This window comes from Copadichromis virginalis, linkage group LG23 (assembly GCF_057382275.1).
Source record: "Copadichromis virginalis isolate Kocher_CV1m ecotype Utaka linkage group LG23, C_Virginalis_male_GT1.1, whole genome shotgun sequence".
NCBI lineage: Eukaryota > Metazoa > Chordata > Actinopteri > Cichliformes > Cichlidae > Copadichromis > Copadichromis virginalis.
This window is the reverse complement of record NC_140639.1, coordinates 17,807,789-17,822,881: the sequence shown is the minus strand read 5'-3', so window position 1 is coordinate 17,822,881 and position 15,093 is coordinate 17,807,789. Positions and strand designations below refer to the sequence as shown.

The window sequence follows — 15,093 nt, the reverse complement described above, 5'->3', positions numbered from 1 at the left end:
GGCATAAACCGGTCCGTGGCGCAAAAAAGGTCTGGGACCGCTGATCTATGTGATAGATTTGATGTTTTAATTTCTAATCTTTCAAATATTTGTTTTGCTGGAACTTTTGCTTGAGTGGATGAAAACTGAAGTGGGTTCCTTCTGACCTCCTGAAAAGACGTCTTTTCTTCTCTTTGTGTTCTGGTACTTTCTCAGCTCCAGGGGAACTTCTAGGGGGAGAGGTGAAGGTGTCCCTGTGTCTCTAACATCCCTCTCAGTGTTGGGATGGTGAATGAAGGAGTTTTGGTGCAGTTCCAGCAGAGACACTAAAATGCAGCAGTGATTGTGTCTAATCAGACAAACATGAAGTAAATGCACTGAAGCTGCTGTCAGTCTGAGTATAATCAAATGTCTGATTGAATGTACGTCAAGCACCATAGATAACGTATTGGAATGTGTTACTATTGAAATCCATGTTGAAAAAGCTAGTAATATAATTATAAGTTGCATCTATAGGTCACCAGGGTCATGCCTTGACACATTCAATGAAAAACTTTCTGCTATGTTTAGCCACCTAAATGATAAAAAAAAGCACCAATAATTTGTGGTGATTTTAATATAAATTTGCTGAAACCCAAATAGACATCAGAAAACAACAGATTTCATCAATACAATGTATAGAAACTGCCTTTTCACTGTAATTATATATATATATATATATATATATATATATATATATATATATATATTTATTTATTTATTTATTTATTTATTTATTTTAATATATATTTTACTCAGAATTTGTCCTCCATGTTTATTGGTCCTGTAACTCATAGAGAAATAATGAACATTGTGAAAACATTTAAAAATAAAAAGTCCACTGACTGTTTTGGTATTGACATGATATTAGTTAAAAGTATTATAGAATATATACTGCGACCTTTCACATACATTTGTAATCTGTCCTTTTGAACTGGTACTGTATGTTTCCCTCAAAAATGAAGATAGCAAAAATTATTCCAATCCATAAAAATGGAGAGAGATGTCAATTTACTAATTACAGGCCAATATCACTACTCCCACAGTTCTCAAAAATTTTAGAAAAGTTATTTGTTAATAGACTTGATAAATATATTGAGAAGCATAATCTCCTAAGTGATAACCAATATGGCTTTAGAGCGAAAAGGTCCACTTGGATGGCAGTGATGGAAGTTGTAGAAGGGATATCTACTGAAATAGATAATAAGGAATATACTGTTGGTGTTTTTATAGACTTAAAAAAGCTGTTTGGTACAATTGATCATTCTATATTAATGAATAAACTAGAGAGATATAGTATAAGAGGCATAGCATACAAGTGGATGAAAAGTTACCTGGATGATAGATATCAATATGTTGAAATCAATAATGTAAAATCTAATCAGTTGAAGGTAACTTGTGGCTTTCCTCAGGGCTCTGTGCTGGGCCCTGAAGTATCCATATCATATATAAATGACATATGTAGTGTTTCCAAATTGTTAAAATGTGTATTGGTTGCTGATGATACCACTCTGTATTGCTCAGGTAAAAACCTAGAACAGCTTCTGACTACAGTGGAAAAGGAGTTAAATATATTAAAAAACTGGTTTGATATAAATAAGTTATCGTTAAATATAAACAAAACAAAATTTATTATTTTTGGCACTAGACAAATGAAAAATGAATCTAAAATCAGGGTTAATGGAATTGAAATTGAAAGCGTGTGCGGAAAAATAAATTTCTTGGAGTGATAATTGATGATAAGCTTAGCTGGAAGTCTCATATAAACCATGTGAAAACAAAAGTTGCTATTCTCTACAAAACAAAGCATGTCCTGAACAAGAAATCATTATACACACTTTATTGCTCTCTATTTTATGATTTAGTTGAATATAAAATGGCACAGATACTGTATAAAGCACAAAATAACTTGCTTTGCCGCAGTACTCAGAAGCTGTTTAAAGTCAGAGAGAGTCAATATGACTTAATGGGAACAGAATTCCTTAAAAAAAAAAAAAAAAAAAAACAAGATAAGGACAAACATAAAGCACAGATGTGTTTCTGTTAGAGGAGTTAACTTGTAAAATAGTTATGAAAGTGATTTAAAAAGGTGTAGTTCATTTTCCTTGTTTGAAAGCATGTTTAAAAATAGAGTATTAGAAAAATAATATATAAATAAAGAATGAAAAGAGCAAAAATAATAATACTGAAACTCTTGGTTGTTTTGCTTCGATTATTTTAATGAAATTTAATTTAATGTAGTTACTAATCTAAGGTGCAAAGTTTTTTTGTTTTGTTTTGTTTTTTGTTTGTTTGTTTGCTTTGTTTTGTTTTATTCTTTGCTTTGAGCCCTACATGAGCTGCATGCTAAAAGATCTTTTGTTAAAAGTGTTGGTGTAAAGCATATGCTTCAGCCAATACCTTTTGATTAGCCTTGTCTTATGCTTTCTTGCTTTGTGGTAATCTTTATTTTGTATTCACTAAGATATTTGAATGTTAATCAATAAATCAATCAATAAAAATAATGACCGTGTTACTGTTACAGTTACAGTTTTAACAGGATGTTTTTTGTATTTGATTTATTGCTCTGTAAAGGCTGAATCCTCTGAAATTAGCAGGCAAGACAACGACTGATGGTCAGAGCTGTCACACTGATATTAAAGTAGCATATCAGAAAAGGTTCCACCTTAACAGCTACAGGCAGCTGCCGTTTACATGTTATAGAAGAAAAACTGAACTGAACATACCTGTCCTTGATCCTTGATATTAGAATAATCCATCAGTCTATTTTAGTGCTTCTGCTCTGTTACACTGCGTTACATTGTTTCTACAAATTACATTTCCTGTGTGTTGAATTAAAATCAAATTAAAAGCACAAATCACAGTGTCAATTCTTAAATAGATTTTAATTGCAGAACATCAGGAGCAGGAAGTGTGTTTTTTTGCTGTGAAGACAAACCAAGTGTAAATGTGTGTGTTGGTGAGCTCACAGGCAGTGTGTCCCTCTTTTCTCTCAGTGGCCTCAGAAATGCTTACTCTGCTGTACATCACTTATTTTCAAATAATAACGTTGTTAAATGACTTTCATAGTAAATATGGATTCACATAGAGATAAAATGACATCATGAGAGAGTTTTTACCATAATGTCCATCAAAAAGACGATAAGGAGAAAGTGTGAGGAGACCTCTGGGTTGAAGTGAGTGCATCAGTGAAAAAGGTGAAATACTCAAACAAAGCAGAAGAACTTAACGCTTTATTGACCAATGGCCAGCCGACGGGCCCATTTCACAGGCAGTCTTTAAACGACTGTAACTCTTCATTTACGGTATGCTAGAGAAAGCTAGGTTTCGAAAAGAAGAGAAGCTGCGCTTTACGGGGATATTTTGCGTATTACGGTAGCACAAAGCATTCACAAGCTACAGCTGTCTGAACACAGAAATGTTCTGTTCTTTTGTATACTTCATCTGTTTGTATGTTGTACACTCATTGTGTGTTCAATAAAGTTCATTAAAAAAATCTAAACACAGAAGGAAAACTCAACTCCGCCTAGATTTTACCATGTGTGCCTCGCACTACCGTAACTCATTGACCATTTGAGCTAGGGGAAAAAATTCACATGGTTACTGAAAGAAGAGAGACTGAGTTTTACGGGGATATTTAGTGTATTACGGTAGCACAAAGCGTTCACAAGCTACAGCTGACTGGAAAAAGAAAAGTGAACACCGCTTAGTGGTGCGCTTAATGTGCGCTTCGCACTAATGTAACTCTTCGACTATTTGGGCTAGAGGGACATTTCAAACGGTTACTGAAAGACGACAAGATGGGCTTTACGAAACATTATGGTGCATCATTAGAAAGCAAGAATAGTTTAATAGTTTAATTATTTATATAGCACATTTAATTACAACAGGAACGTTGACCAAAGTGCTGTACAAGAATACAACATACATAATAAAACAACTTAGAGTATTAAAAGCAAACACCAAATATGAATTAACAAATAACAAATAACTCTCATGCTGTATTAAAAGCCAGTAAATAAAAATGCGTTTTAAGATAAGATTTAAAAAGATTGACAGTAGGAGCCTGTCTGATGTGTAGGGGTAAATTATTCCACAGCTTAGGCGCTACGACTGCAAATGCTCGATCGCCTCTATGAACCAGCCTCGACCTTGGTAAAGCTAAAAGCAAAAGATCACTTGATCTAAGAGATCTAAGGGGGGTATAAGTCTGCAAGAGGTCAGACAAATACCCGGGAGCCTGTCCATTCAGGGCTTTGTAAGTCAACAATAAAATTTTAAAATTAATTCGGAAGCGGACAGGGAGCCAATGAAGGGAGGCAAGTACCGGGGAAATGTGTTCACATCTTTTAGTACGTGTCAAAAGACGAGCTGCAGCATTCTGGACCAACTGCAGCCTTGCCAGGCAGGTCTGGCTGACTCCAGCATATAAGGAGTTACAATAGTCCAGCTGGGATATAATAAAAGCATGAATCGCTCGTTCAAAGTTTTTAAAAGATAAAAATGATCTCACCTTAGATAAAAGCCTCAGTTTGAAGAAAGACCGCTGTACAACTGAGCTAATTTGTTTTTCAAAGGTGAAATTGCTGTCAAATATAACCGCCAAATTTTTGGCATGTGATTTGACAAAAGGCTCAAAACTGTGCAGGTTAAAATTAGAAGTGTTGGGATTACCGCTTGGTCCAAAAATTATCACTTCGGTTTTGTTCTCATTAAAGTTAAGGAAATTAGAGGCCATCCAGGATTTAACTTCACCGAGACACTGAAGTAAGGGTTCTAGTGAGGCAGGACTGTTTCCCTTCAATTGAAGATAGATCTGAGTATCATCGGCATATGAATGAAAACAAATGTTGTATTTTCTAAAAATTTGACCTAAAGGCAGCATATAAATGGAGAACAATATTGGCCCCAGTATAGATCCCTGGGGAACACCACAAGTAAGGGGAGCTGAGGAAGAGATAAAATCGCCAAAGCTCACAGAGAAGGTCCTGTCAGACAGGTATGACCTGAACCACTCTAATGGGGTGCCCTTTACGCCACAATGCTCCAACCATGAAATTTAAATGCTGTGGTCAACAGTATCGAAGGCAGCGGTCAGATCTAAAAGCAGAAGCACAGCTGAGTCACCTGAGTCAGTGGCTAATAAAAGATCATTAAGAACCTTTAAAAGTGCAGTTTCTGTGCTATGAAGAGTTTTAAAACCAGACTGAAACCTCTCAAGAACATTGTGTCCATTTACAAAAGATTGCAGCTGAACAAACACAATCTTTTCCAAAATTTTCGACAGGAAGGGGAGCTTTGAAATAGGCCTGAAGTTAGTGAGGACGGAGGAGTCAAGATTAGGTTTTTTAAGTACAGGCTGTACAACAGCATGTTTAAAACAGGCTGGCACAACACCTGAGCTAAGGCTGCTATTAAAAATAGCTAAAATGTCAGAACTGACAACCTTAAAAATCTTTTTTAGAAGATGTGTTGGAATAATGTCATTTGGACACGATGATGTCTTTGTGCCACTACATACTTCCTCCACCTGATCAAGAACAATGACGGTCAATAAAGGAGAGCAGAGAAGAAATGTGCTGAAGGAACTTTCAGTGCTTTAAGTTACAGAAGCACAAGCTGCCTCTAATGTCTGAGAGAAAAGATGAATGCAAACCTGCTGCTGGTCTGGTTCCACTCTGCCTCGTTGGTCCAGCTGTGAGTCCGGCAGATCTGTGCTGTTTGTGCTAAAGAAGGTCGTCTGACACGGAGATCAGCAAGGAGAAGCGAAACAGGAAGAGCAGGAAGGGAGGTGCTTGTGGGGAACCAGGGATTAAGCAATATCAGAAATTCTCAAGTTTGCAATTTAGAAACATGTAAAAATGTTTGTTGGAGGCTTTCTGTCCTGTTACTGAGCGAAGCATTAAAATTATGTTTCTATTGTAGTTTCTGTTGTAGTGACACTTTAAACTGGTTTGACTACAGATCAAAGAAACACTCAGTGTGTTAGTGAAAGTTGTTTTTAGCTGACCTTGAGGTTAAGGTTACTTTGTTTATACCCATAGGTAAATTTGCTTTGCAGAAAAATGATAGCATTTGGCATCCCTTCACGAACACACATTCCTAGTTAAAACCTCACAAAAAACACATATATAGTACTTGAACAATATGAATCAAATAAAAAACATACCTTATTTAGTTCAGTGACAGCAACAGGGGCAAAGCTGTTTTTATAATACTTTGTTCTACATCTTGGAAATAGAAACCTCCCTCCTGGGGAAAGAAGCTGAAATTCACCCCGTACAGGATGAGAACCATTTTTAAGAATTGATTAAGCCATCTGTTGTATCTGTGTAGAGTACAGGGAGGCTAAACAGGACTGTGACTCACCTATCAGGCGACTGGACCATCTCACTATCTGATTCAGTGAGTTTTTCTCTGTGACAGAGGTCTGACCAAACCATGCTACCAAACAAAAAGATAAAACAGACTCAATAAAAGAACGATAAAACAAAGTTACAATTTTTAAGTCAATGTGGAAATGAGCAAGTTTCCTGAGGCAGTAAAGGCGCTGGTGACCCTTTTTACAGGCCGATTTGCAATTCTCATCAAAGTTCAGTTTTTCATTGATTACAGTCCCAAGATATTTATATGATTGCACTTGCTCTATTTTCTGTCGAAAAGAGCCCATGACAGCACAAAAAAGTAGCTTTAGTAAAGGTTACAAATGTTCTTCGTATGGCCTCTGACAGTCGACTCATCTCTGTGCCTCTCCTGCTAGACCTCAGTGCAGCATTTGATACTGTCGACCCTAATATTCTATTAGAGCGATTAGAGCATTACATATTACAGGTACTGAGCTGCAGTGGTTTGTATCACATCTATCGCTCAGAATCCAATTTGTTTATGTAAATGGAGAGTTATGTAAATGGAGGTTAATTATGGAGTTCCACAGGGTTCAGCACTAGGGCCAATTCTGTTTACATTATGCTTAGGCAGTATCATCAAAAGACACAACATACAATTTCACTGCAGATGACACCCAGCTTTATCTATCCAGGAAGCAAGATAACACACACCAATTAGTTAAACTGCAGGAATGTCTTAAAGACATAAAGACCTGGATGGCCTCTAACTTTCTGCTTCTTAATTCAGATAAAATTGGGGTTATTGTACTCGGCCCTGGCAATCTTAGAAATATGGTATCTAACCAGATTTTTACTTTCTTTTTTTTTTATATATATACTTTTTTTACTCTTGATGTCATGACCTTGGCCTTCAGTAACACTGTGAGGAACCTTGGAGTCATTTTTAACCAGGATAGCTCCTTCGATGCACATATTAAACAAATATTTAGGACTGCTTTGTTGCATTTGAACTGTCCTGTCTCAGAGTGATGCTGAAAAACTACATTTATTACTTCTAGGCTGGACTACTGTAATTCATTATTATCAGGATGTCCTAAAAACTCTCCCTAAAAAACTCCCTGAAAAGTCTTCAGCTAATCCAAAATGCTGCAGCAAGAGTACTGACAGGGACTAGAAAGAGAGAGCATATTTCTCCTGTTTTGGCTTCCCTTCATTGGCTTCCTGTTAAATCCAGAATTGAATTCAAAATCCTGCTCCTCACATACAAGGTCTTAAATAATCAGGCCCCATCTTATCTTAATGACCTTGTAGTACCATATCACCCTATTAGAGCACTTCGCTCTCGCTCTGCAGGCCTACTTGTTGTTCCTAGAGTATTTAAAAGTAGAATGGGAGGGAGAGCCTTCAGTTTTCAGGCCCCTCTTCTGTGGAACCAGCTTCCAGTTTGGATTCGGGAGACAGACACTATCTCTACTTTCAAGATTAGGCTTAAAACTTTCCTTTTTGCTAAAGCATATAGTTAGGGCTGGAACAGGTGATCCTGAATCCTCCCTTAGTTATGCTGCAATAGACGTAGGCTGCCGGGGGATTCCCATGATGCATTGAGTTTTTCCTTTCCAGTCACCTTTCTCACTCACTATGTATTAACAGACCTCTCTGCATTGAATCATATCTGTTATTAACCTCTGTCTCTCCTCCACAGCATGTCTTTTATCCTGTCTTCCTTCTCTCACCCCAACCGGTCGCAGCAGATGGCCGCCCCTCCCTGAGCCTGGTTCTGCCGGAGGTTTCTTCCTGTTAAAAGGGAGTTTTTCCTTCCCACTGTCGCCACAGTGCTTGCTCATAGGGGGTCATATGATTGTTGGGTTTTTCTCTGTATCTATGAAGCGCCTTGAGGCGACTTTTGTTGTGATTTGGCGCTATTTAAATAAAATTGAATTGAAATGAATTGAATTATATATATATATATATATATATATATATATACATACATACATACATCAGGGACCTGTTTTTGTGATTTGACACTACATAAATAAAACTGAATTGCTAATATGATCAATAAGACTGGTTGATCATATTAGCACGCGTGTACCTGAATAATTTGTTTCTGACACCGATCTGAAAAATATAACTGGACATCAAACGCAATCATGATTCAGTAAACACACTCACATTAAATGGTGATAGTCTGAGACATTCAGTGGTTATTGTGAAAATTAAAATAATTTTTAAATAATCAGTGCCAGGTGTTACAGAGAATACACAAGCATCATCAGTGTTGTTTAAGTTTAATTTTAAAAAGTATCCTCGATAAATGAGGATAAATATATATATATAATATATATTTATTTATATAAATATAAATATTTCTAACATTTTGAGTTATTTTCCAGTGTTAGAAAATCAGCACTGCTCAGTGTTAGTCATTGTTAATCTTCAAAACTGACTAGGTTACTTTTAAACATATAACACTGTCAAAAGTGTTAATTTAACACTCAACAGTGTTGTATTTAACACTCAGAGGTGTGGACCCATATAGACACTCTCCAGTGTTAATTTAACACTGGAGATTTTGCTGTGTAGAAAGTAACTTTTATTCAGGTCTAAACATGTTGGACAGGAAGTCTGAATCAGATCTAAACCTGCAAACCCACAAACTGAGAGCAAAGCTGTCTCTGCATGGCTGAGTGTGTTAGAAGAGGAAGTGGTTTCATCAAACTCTAGCATGTCTCATCATTCAATTCAATTCAATTCAATTCAATTTTATTTATATAGCGCCAAATCACAACAAAAGTCGCCTCAAGGCGCTTCATAGATACAGAGAAAAACCCAACAATCATATGACCCCCTATGAGCAAGCACTTTGGCGACAGTGGGAAGGAAAAACTCCCTTTTAACAGGAAGAAACCTCCGGCAGAACCAGGCTCAGGGAGGGGCGGCCATCTGCTGCGACCGGTTGGGGTGAGAGAAGGAAGACAGGATAAAGACATGCTGTGGAAGAGAGACAGAGGTTAATAACAGATATGATTCAATGCAGAGAGGTCTATTAACACATACTGAGTGAGAAAGGTGACTGGAAAGGAAAAACTCAATGCATCATGGGAATCCCCCGGCAGCCTACATCTATTGCAGCATAACAAAGGGAGGATTCAGGGTCACCTGGTCCAGCCCTAACTATATGCTTTAGAAAAAAGGAAAGTTTTAAGCCTAATCTTAAAAGTAGAGATAGTGTCTGTCTCCCGAATCCAAACTGGAAGCTGGTTCCACAGAAGAGGGGCCTGAAAACTGAAGGCTCTCCCTCCCATTCTACTTTTAAATACTCTAGGAACAACAAGTAGGCCTGCAGAGCGAGAGCGGAGCGCTCTAATAGGGTGATATGGTACTACAAGGTCATTAAGATAAGATGGGGCCTGATTATTTAAGACCTTGTATGTGAGGAGCAGGATTTTGAATTCAATTCTGGATTTAACAGGAAGCCAATGAAGGGAAGCCAAAACAGGAGAAATATGCTCTCTCTTTCTAGTCCCTGTCAGGACTCTTGCTGCAGCATTTTGGATTAGCTGAAGGCTTTTCAGTGAGTTTTTTGGACATCCTGATAATAATGAATTACAGTAGTCCAGCCTGGAAGTAATAAATGCATGAACTAGTTTTTCAGCGTCACTCTGAGACAGGATATTTCTAACTTTAGAGATGTTGCGCAAATGGAAGAAAGCAGTCTTACATATTTGTTTAATATGTGCATTGAAGGACATGTCCTGGTCAAAAATGACTCCAAGGTTCCTCACCGCGTTACTGGAGGCCAAGGTAATGCCATCCAGAGTAAGAATCTGATTAGATACCATATTTCTAAGATTTTCAGGGCCGAGTACAATAACCTCAGTTTTATCTGAATTAAGAAGCAGAAAGTTAGCGGCCATCCAGGTCTTTATGTCTTTAAGACATTCCTGCAGTTTAACTAATTGGTGTGTGTTATCTGGCTTCATGGACAGATAGAGCTGGGTGTCATCTGCATAGCAGTGAAAATGTATGCTATGTCTTCTAATAATGCTGCCTAAGGGAAGCATGTATAATGTAAACAGAATTGGTCCTAGCACTGAACCCTGTGGAACTCCATAATTAACCTCAGTGTGTGAAGAGGACTCTCCATTTACATGCACGAATTGGAGTCTATTAGATAGATATGATACAAACCACTGCAGTGCAGTACTTGTAATACCTACAGCATGTTCTAATCGCTCTAATAGGATATTATGATCAACAGTATCGAACGCTGCACTGAGGTCTAGCAGGACAAGCACAGAGATGAGTCCACTGTCAGAGGCCATAAGAAGATCATTTGTAACCTTCACTAAAGCTGTTTCTGTGCTGTGCTGAGCTCTGAAACCTGACTGAAACTCTTCAAATAAACCATTCCTCTGCAGATGATCTGTTAGCTGTTTGACAACTACTCTTTCAAGGATTTTTGATATGAAAGGAAGGTTGGAGATTGGCCTATAATTAGCTAAGACTGCTGGGTCTAGAGATGGCTTTTTGAGTAAAGGTTTAACTACAGCCAGCTTGAAGGCCTGTGGTACATAGCCGATTATTAGAGATAGGTTGATCATATTTAAGATCGAAGAATTAATTAATGGCAGGACTTCTTTGAGCAGTTTTGTAGGAATGGGGTCTAAAAGACACGTTGAGGGTTTGGAGGAAGTAATTATTGAAGTTAACTCAGAAAGATCAATTGGAGAAAAAGAGTCTAACTTAATATCAATGGTACTAAGAGTAGCTGTAGATAATATTACATCTGTGGGATGATTATTGGTAATTTTTTCTCTAATGATAAAAATTTTATTTGTGAAGAAGTTCATGAAGTCATTACTAGTTAACGTTAAAGGGATGGTTGGCTCAAAAGAGCTCTGACTTTTTGTCAGCCTGGCTACAGTGCTGAAGAGAAACCTGGGGTTGTTCTTATTTTCTTCAATCAGTGATGAATAGTAAGATGTTCTGGCTTTGCGGAGGGCTTTCTTATAAAGCAGCAAACTATTTCTCCAGGCTAAATGATGATCCTCTAGATTTGTGACACGCCATTTCCTCTCCAGATTACGAGTCATCTGCTTTAGGGTACGTGTTTCAGAATTATACCACGGAGTCAGGTACTTCTGATTTGAGGCCTTAGTTTTCACAGGAGCTACAGTATCCAGAGTTGTACGTAGTGAGGAGGTGAAATTATTAACAAGATAATCGACCTCTGTTGGGGTAGCGTTCAGATAGCTGCTTTGCTCTGTGTTGGTACAGGGCATTGGAGATGATAACAGTGGGTGGATTATATTCTTAAACTTAGTTACAGTGCTTTCAGAAAGACATCTACTTTGATAAAGTCTACTCTTCACCGCTGTGTAATCAATTATTGTAAAAGTAAATGTTATCAGGAAATGATCAGACAGGAGAGGGTTTTCAGGAAACACTGTTAAATGTTCAGTTTCTATGCCATATGTTAAAACAAGATCTAGAGTGTGATTAAAGTGGTGGGTGGGTTCTTTTACAGTTTGAGAGAAACCAATTGAGTCTAATAACAGATTAAATGCCATGTTGAGGCTGTCATTTTTAGCATCTACATGGATGTTAAAATCACCCACAATAATTATTTTATCTGAGCTCAGAACTAAATCAGATAAAAACTCTGAGAAATCAGACAGAAACTCTGTGTAAGGCCCAGGTGGACGATAGATGATAACAAGTAAGACTGGTTTCTGAGTTTCACAGCTGGGGTGGACAATGTTAAGCATCAGGCTTTCAAATGAATTAAAAGTCTGTCTTGGTCTTTCATTAATTAATAGGCTGGTGTGAAAAATTGCTGCCACACCGCCCCCTCGGCCTGTGCTTCGAGATTTCTGGTAGTTAGAATGGCTCGGGGGTGTTGATTCATTTAAACTAACATAATCATCCTGCTGCAACCAGGTTTCTGTAAGGCAGAGTAAATCAATTTGTTGATCAATTATTAAGTCATGTACTAACAGAGACTTGGAGGAGAGAGACCTAATATTTAATAATCCACATTTCACTGTTTTACTCTTTGGTTCAGATGTGGATACTGTATTGTTCTTTCTTTGTGATTGTTTATGTTTAAGTTGTTTGTTACTGGTTTTTAGTTTGTTTTTTGTCTTTTTGGAAGCTGACACAGTCTCTATGGAGATGGGTTTTTGGGGGGGTAGCAGGAGGAGAGAAGCTGCAGAGAAGCGTGTAAGACTGCAACTCTGCTTCCTGGTCCCAACTCTGGATAGTCATATTTTGGGGGGTTTAATAAATTTGTCCATATTTCTAGAAATGAGAGCTGCTCCATCCAAAGTGGGATGGATGCCGTCTCTCCTAACAAGACCAGGTTTCCTCCAGAAGGTTTGCCAATTATCTATGAAGCCCACATCGTTTCTGGGACACCACTCAGACAGCCAGCAATTTAAGGAGAACATGCGGCTAAACATGTCACTCCTGGTCTGATTGGGGAGGGGACCAGAGAAAACTACAGAGTCCGACATTGTTTTGGCAAAGTTGCACACCGATTCAATATTGATTTTAGTGACCTCCGATTGGCGTAACCGGGTGTCATTACTGCCGACGTGAATTATGATTTTACTGAATTTACGTTTACCCTTAGCCAGCAGTTTTAAATTTCCTTCAATGTCGCCTGCTCTGGCCCCTGGAAGACAATTGACTATGGTTGCCGGTGTCTCTAGCTTCACATGTCTGAGAACAGAATCGCCAATTACCAGAGTTTGACCCCCGGCGGGTGTGTCGCCGAGTGGGGAAAAACGGTTAGACACATGAACGGGTTGGTGGTGTACCTGGGGCTTCTGTTTAGGACTATGCTTCCTCCTCACCGTGACCCAGCCGCCCTGATTCCCCAGCTGCTTGGGACCTGCCGGGGAACAGCTAGCGGGGCCTACGCTATTTTCGGCTGCACCAGCTACAGGGGCCTGGCTAGCTGCGGGTGAATGAAGGGTGCGAAGCCGAGTCTCCAATTCAGTAATCCTGGCCTCCAGCGCTGCAAATATGCTACATTTGTTACAGATATCATTACTGCTAAAGGAGGCCGAGGAGTAACTAAACATCTGACACAATGAGCAAGAAAGTGCAGGAGGGACAGGTGAAGTAGCCATGGTGCTAATGAGTCGGCTACGAGCTAGGCTAGGCTAGCGAGACAGTACAGAGACAGTGAGTGAATACTTTGGCTATAAATTAGGTAGTGAGTACACAGAAAGTGTGCTTCGGAGGAAGCACGTGAAGATTATACTATGAAAGAAGAATGTATTTAAAAGTTGTTAATTAAATCGCTAAGCAAATAAGCTACTCAGAAACACCACTGTGTTTGAGCAGGAACAGGAAGTGATACTCTACCACAGAGCGAGCGAACACCAAGTGACAGCGCCATCACAGCTATGTTTCTGTTAGCGGTTTAGCGTTTATGTCACACAGACCAGGATGAGGCGAATTATAGACCAGAGAAACTTCAGGCCATTCTCTTCTTCCTGCTTTGTTCAGAGGTCTTAATTCTGTCCATTTGACACATGGCAGTTTAGATATTTTCATTTCTGATCTTTCAAATATTGACTTTACTGGAACTTATGCTTGAGTTGAAAAAAAAAACTGAAGTAGATTCCTTCCTAGCTCCAGAAAAGACTTATTTTCTTCTCTTTGTATCCTTGTACTTTCCCAGATCCAGGGGCTCCCCCAGGAGGAGGGGTGAATGTGCCCCTGTATCTCTACACATTTTATTTATCTGTGAGCAGTATCAGCTTTTAGACAACAGAAACCATCAGCAAAACTTTTTACATGAGTCCAGAAATAAAACTGTCAGTCTACAGAGCTGCTAACTCAATCTAAAATGCATGCTAAACTACAAACTCCACCCTGTGCTGAGAACTGAAACGTCTTCACTGTTATTTTTCTTCAGATCATCATTCAAAATATTTAAACTGACTCTCTGTGAAGTATTTTTTCCTTAAAACCCAGAAACAATAACAATGTCTAAACAACAGCAGAAACTGAAGACAAAGCACTCAACTTAATACTTACATACAAACTAAACTATGAACCTGGTGTCTGCAACAATCTTTTGTATACAGGCTATAGATAGAGGCACAGTAGAAAGAAATGTTTAATCCAATGCACACAATAACAAAAAGGAAGAAGAAGTTTAACAGTCTGCTGTTGTTAGCCAGGAAAACATTAAGGATTGCTTCCATTACCTTCACACGAAGCTTCACATGGAGATGTCAGAAACACGAAGTTCAGGAAGTGAAAGTAAACTTTAAGCAGGAAGCCCTCCTAGCTAGGCGTGCCATTTTGATAAGGTGGAAGACTGTTGCCCCGCCCTCCCATGTTCAGTGGCTTGCTGATCTCATGTCATGCCTCAGTCTGGAAAAGATCCACTGCTCCATCCAGAACCAAAAGGATACATTTGATAAAATTTGGGATCTCTTTCTGGAAAACTTCTCTAAACTTCAACTTAAGGATGTTCCAGCTGACTAATGGATTTGCTTCTCCATAGTGGTCTGATGTCTGTTTGTGTTAACGGGAACGTGAAGCTCAGTGATGTTGTAGCTAACTTCTGTGTGGTTCTTATGGAAAGGGCTAGTTAATATCATAATCCCTCCGGGTTGTGGCTTTTGTTATTTTGTTTTGGGGGGGGGGGGGGGGGGTTGTTTTCATTTTTATTTTTTTTTGTCTCTTTTTGTTTTGTTTT

At 38.5% G+C, this 15,093-nt stretch overlaps 1 protein-coding gene across 3 annotated transcripts in view; it reads right to left on the bottom strand.

The window, feature by feature from the left end:
* Positions 1–14,637, bottom strand: part of LOC146680568 (NLR family CARD domain-containing protein 3-like) — a 37,943-nt gene extending 23,306 nt beyond the window's left edge. For 2 of the 3 annotated variants that reach the window (XM_085447163.1, XM_085447165.1), the window contains exons 1-4: positions 14,597–14,637; positions 6,388–6,462; positions 6,188–6,283; positions 5,675–5,812 (exon numbers count right to left, since the gene is read on the bottom strand). The gene's annotated coding sequence lies outside the window, so the exon portion shown is untranslated. Of the gene's footprint in view, positions 1–5,674; positions 6,159–6,187; positions 6,284–6,387; positions 6,463–14,596 lie in introns of those variants that run through there. The other variant, XM_085447164.1, reaches the window with a different exon arrangement.
* Positions 14,638–15,093: the final 456 nt, after the last annotated feature.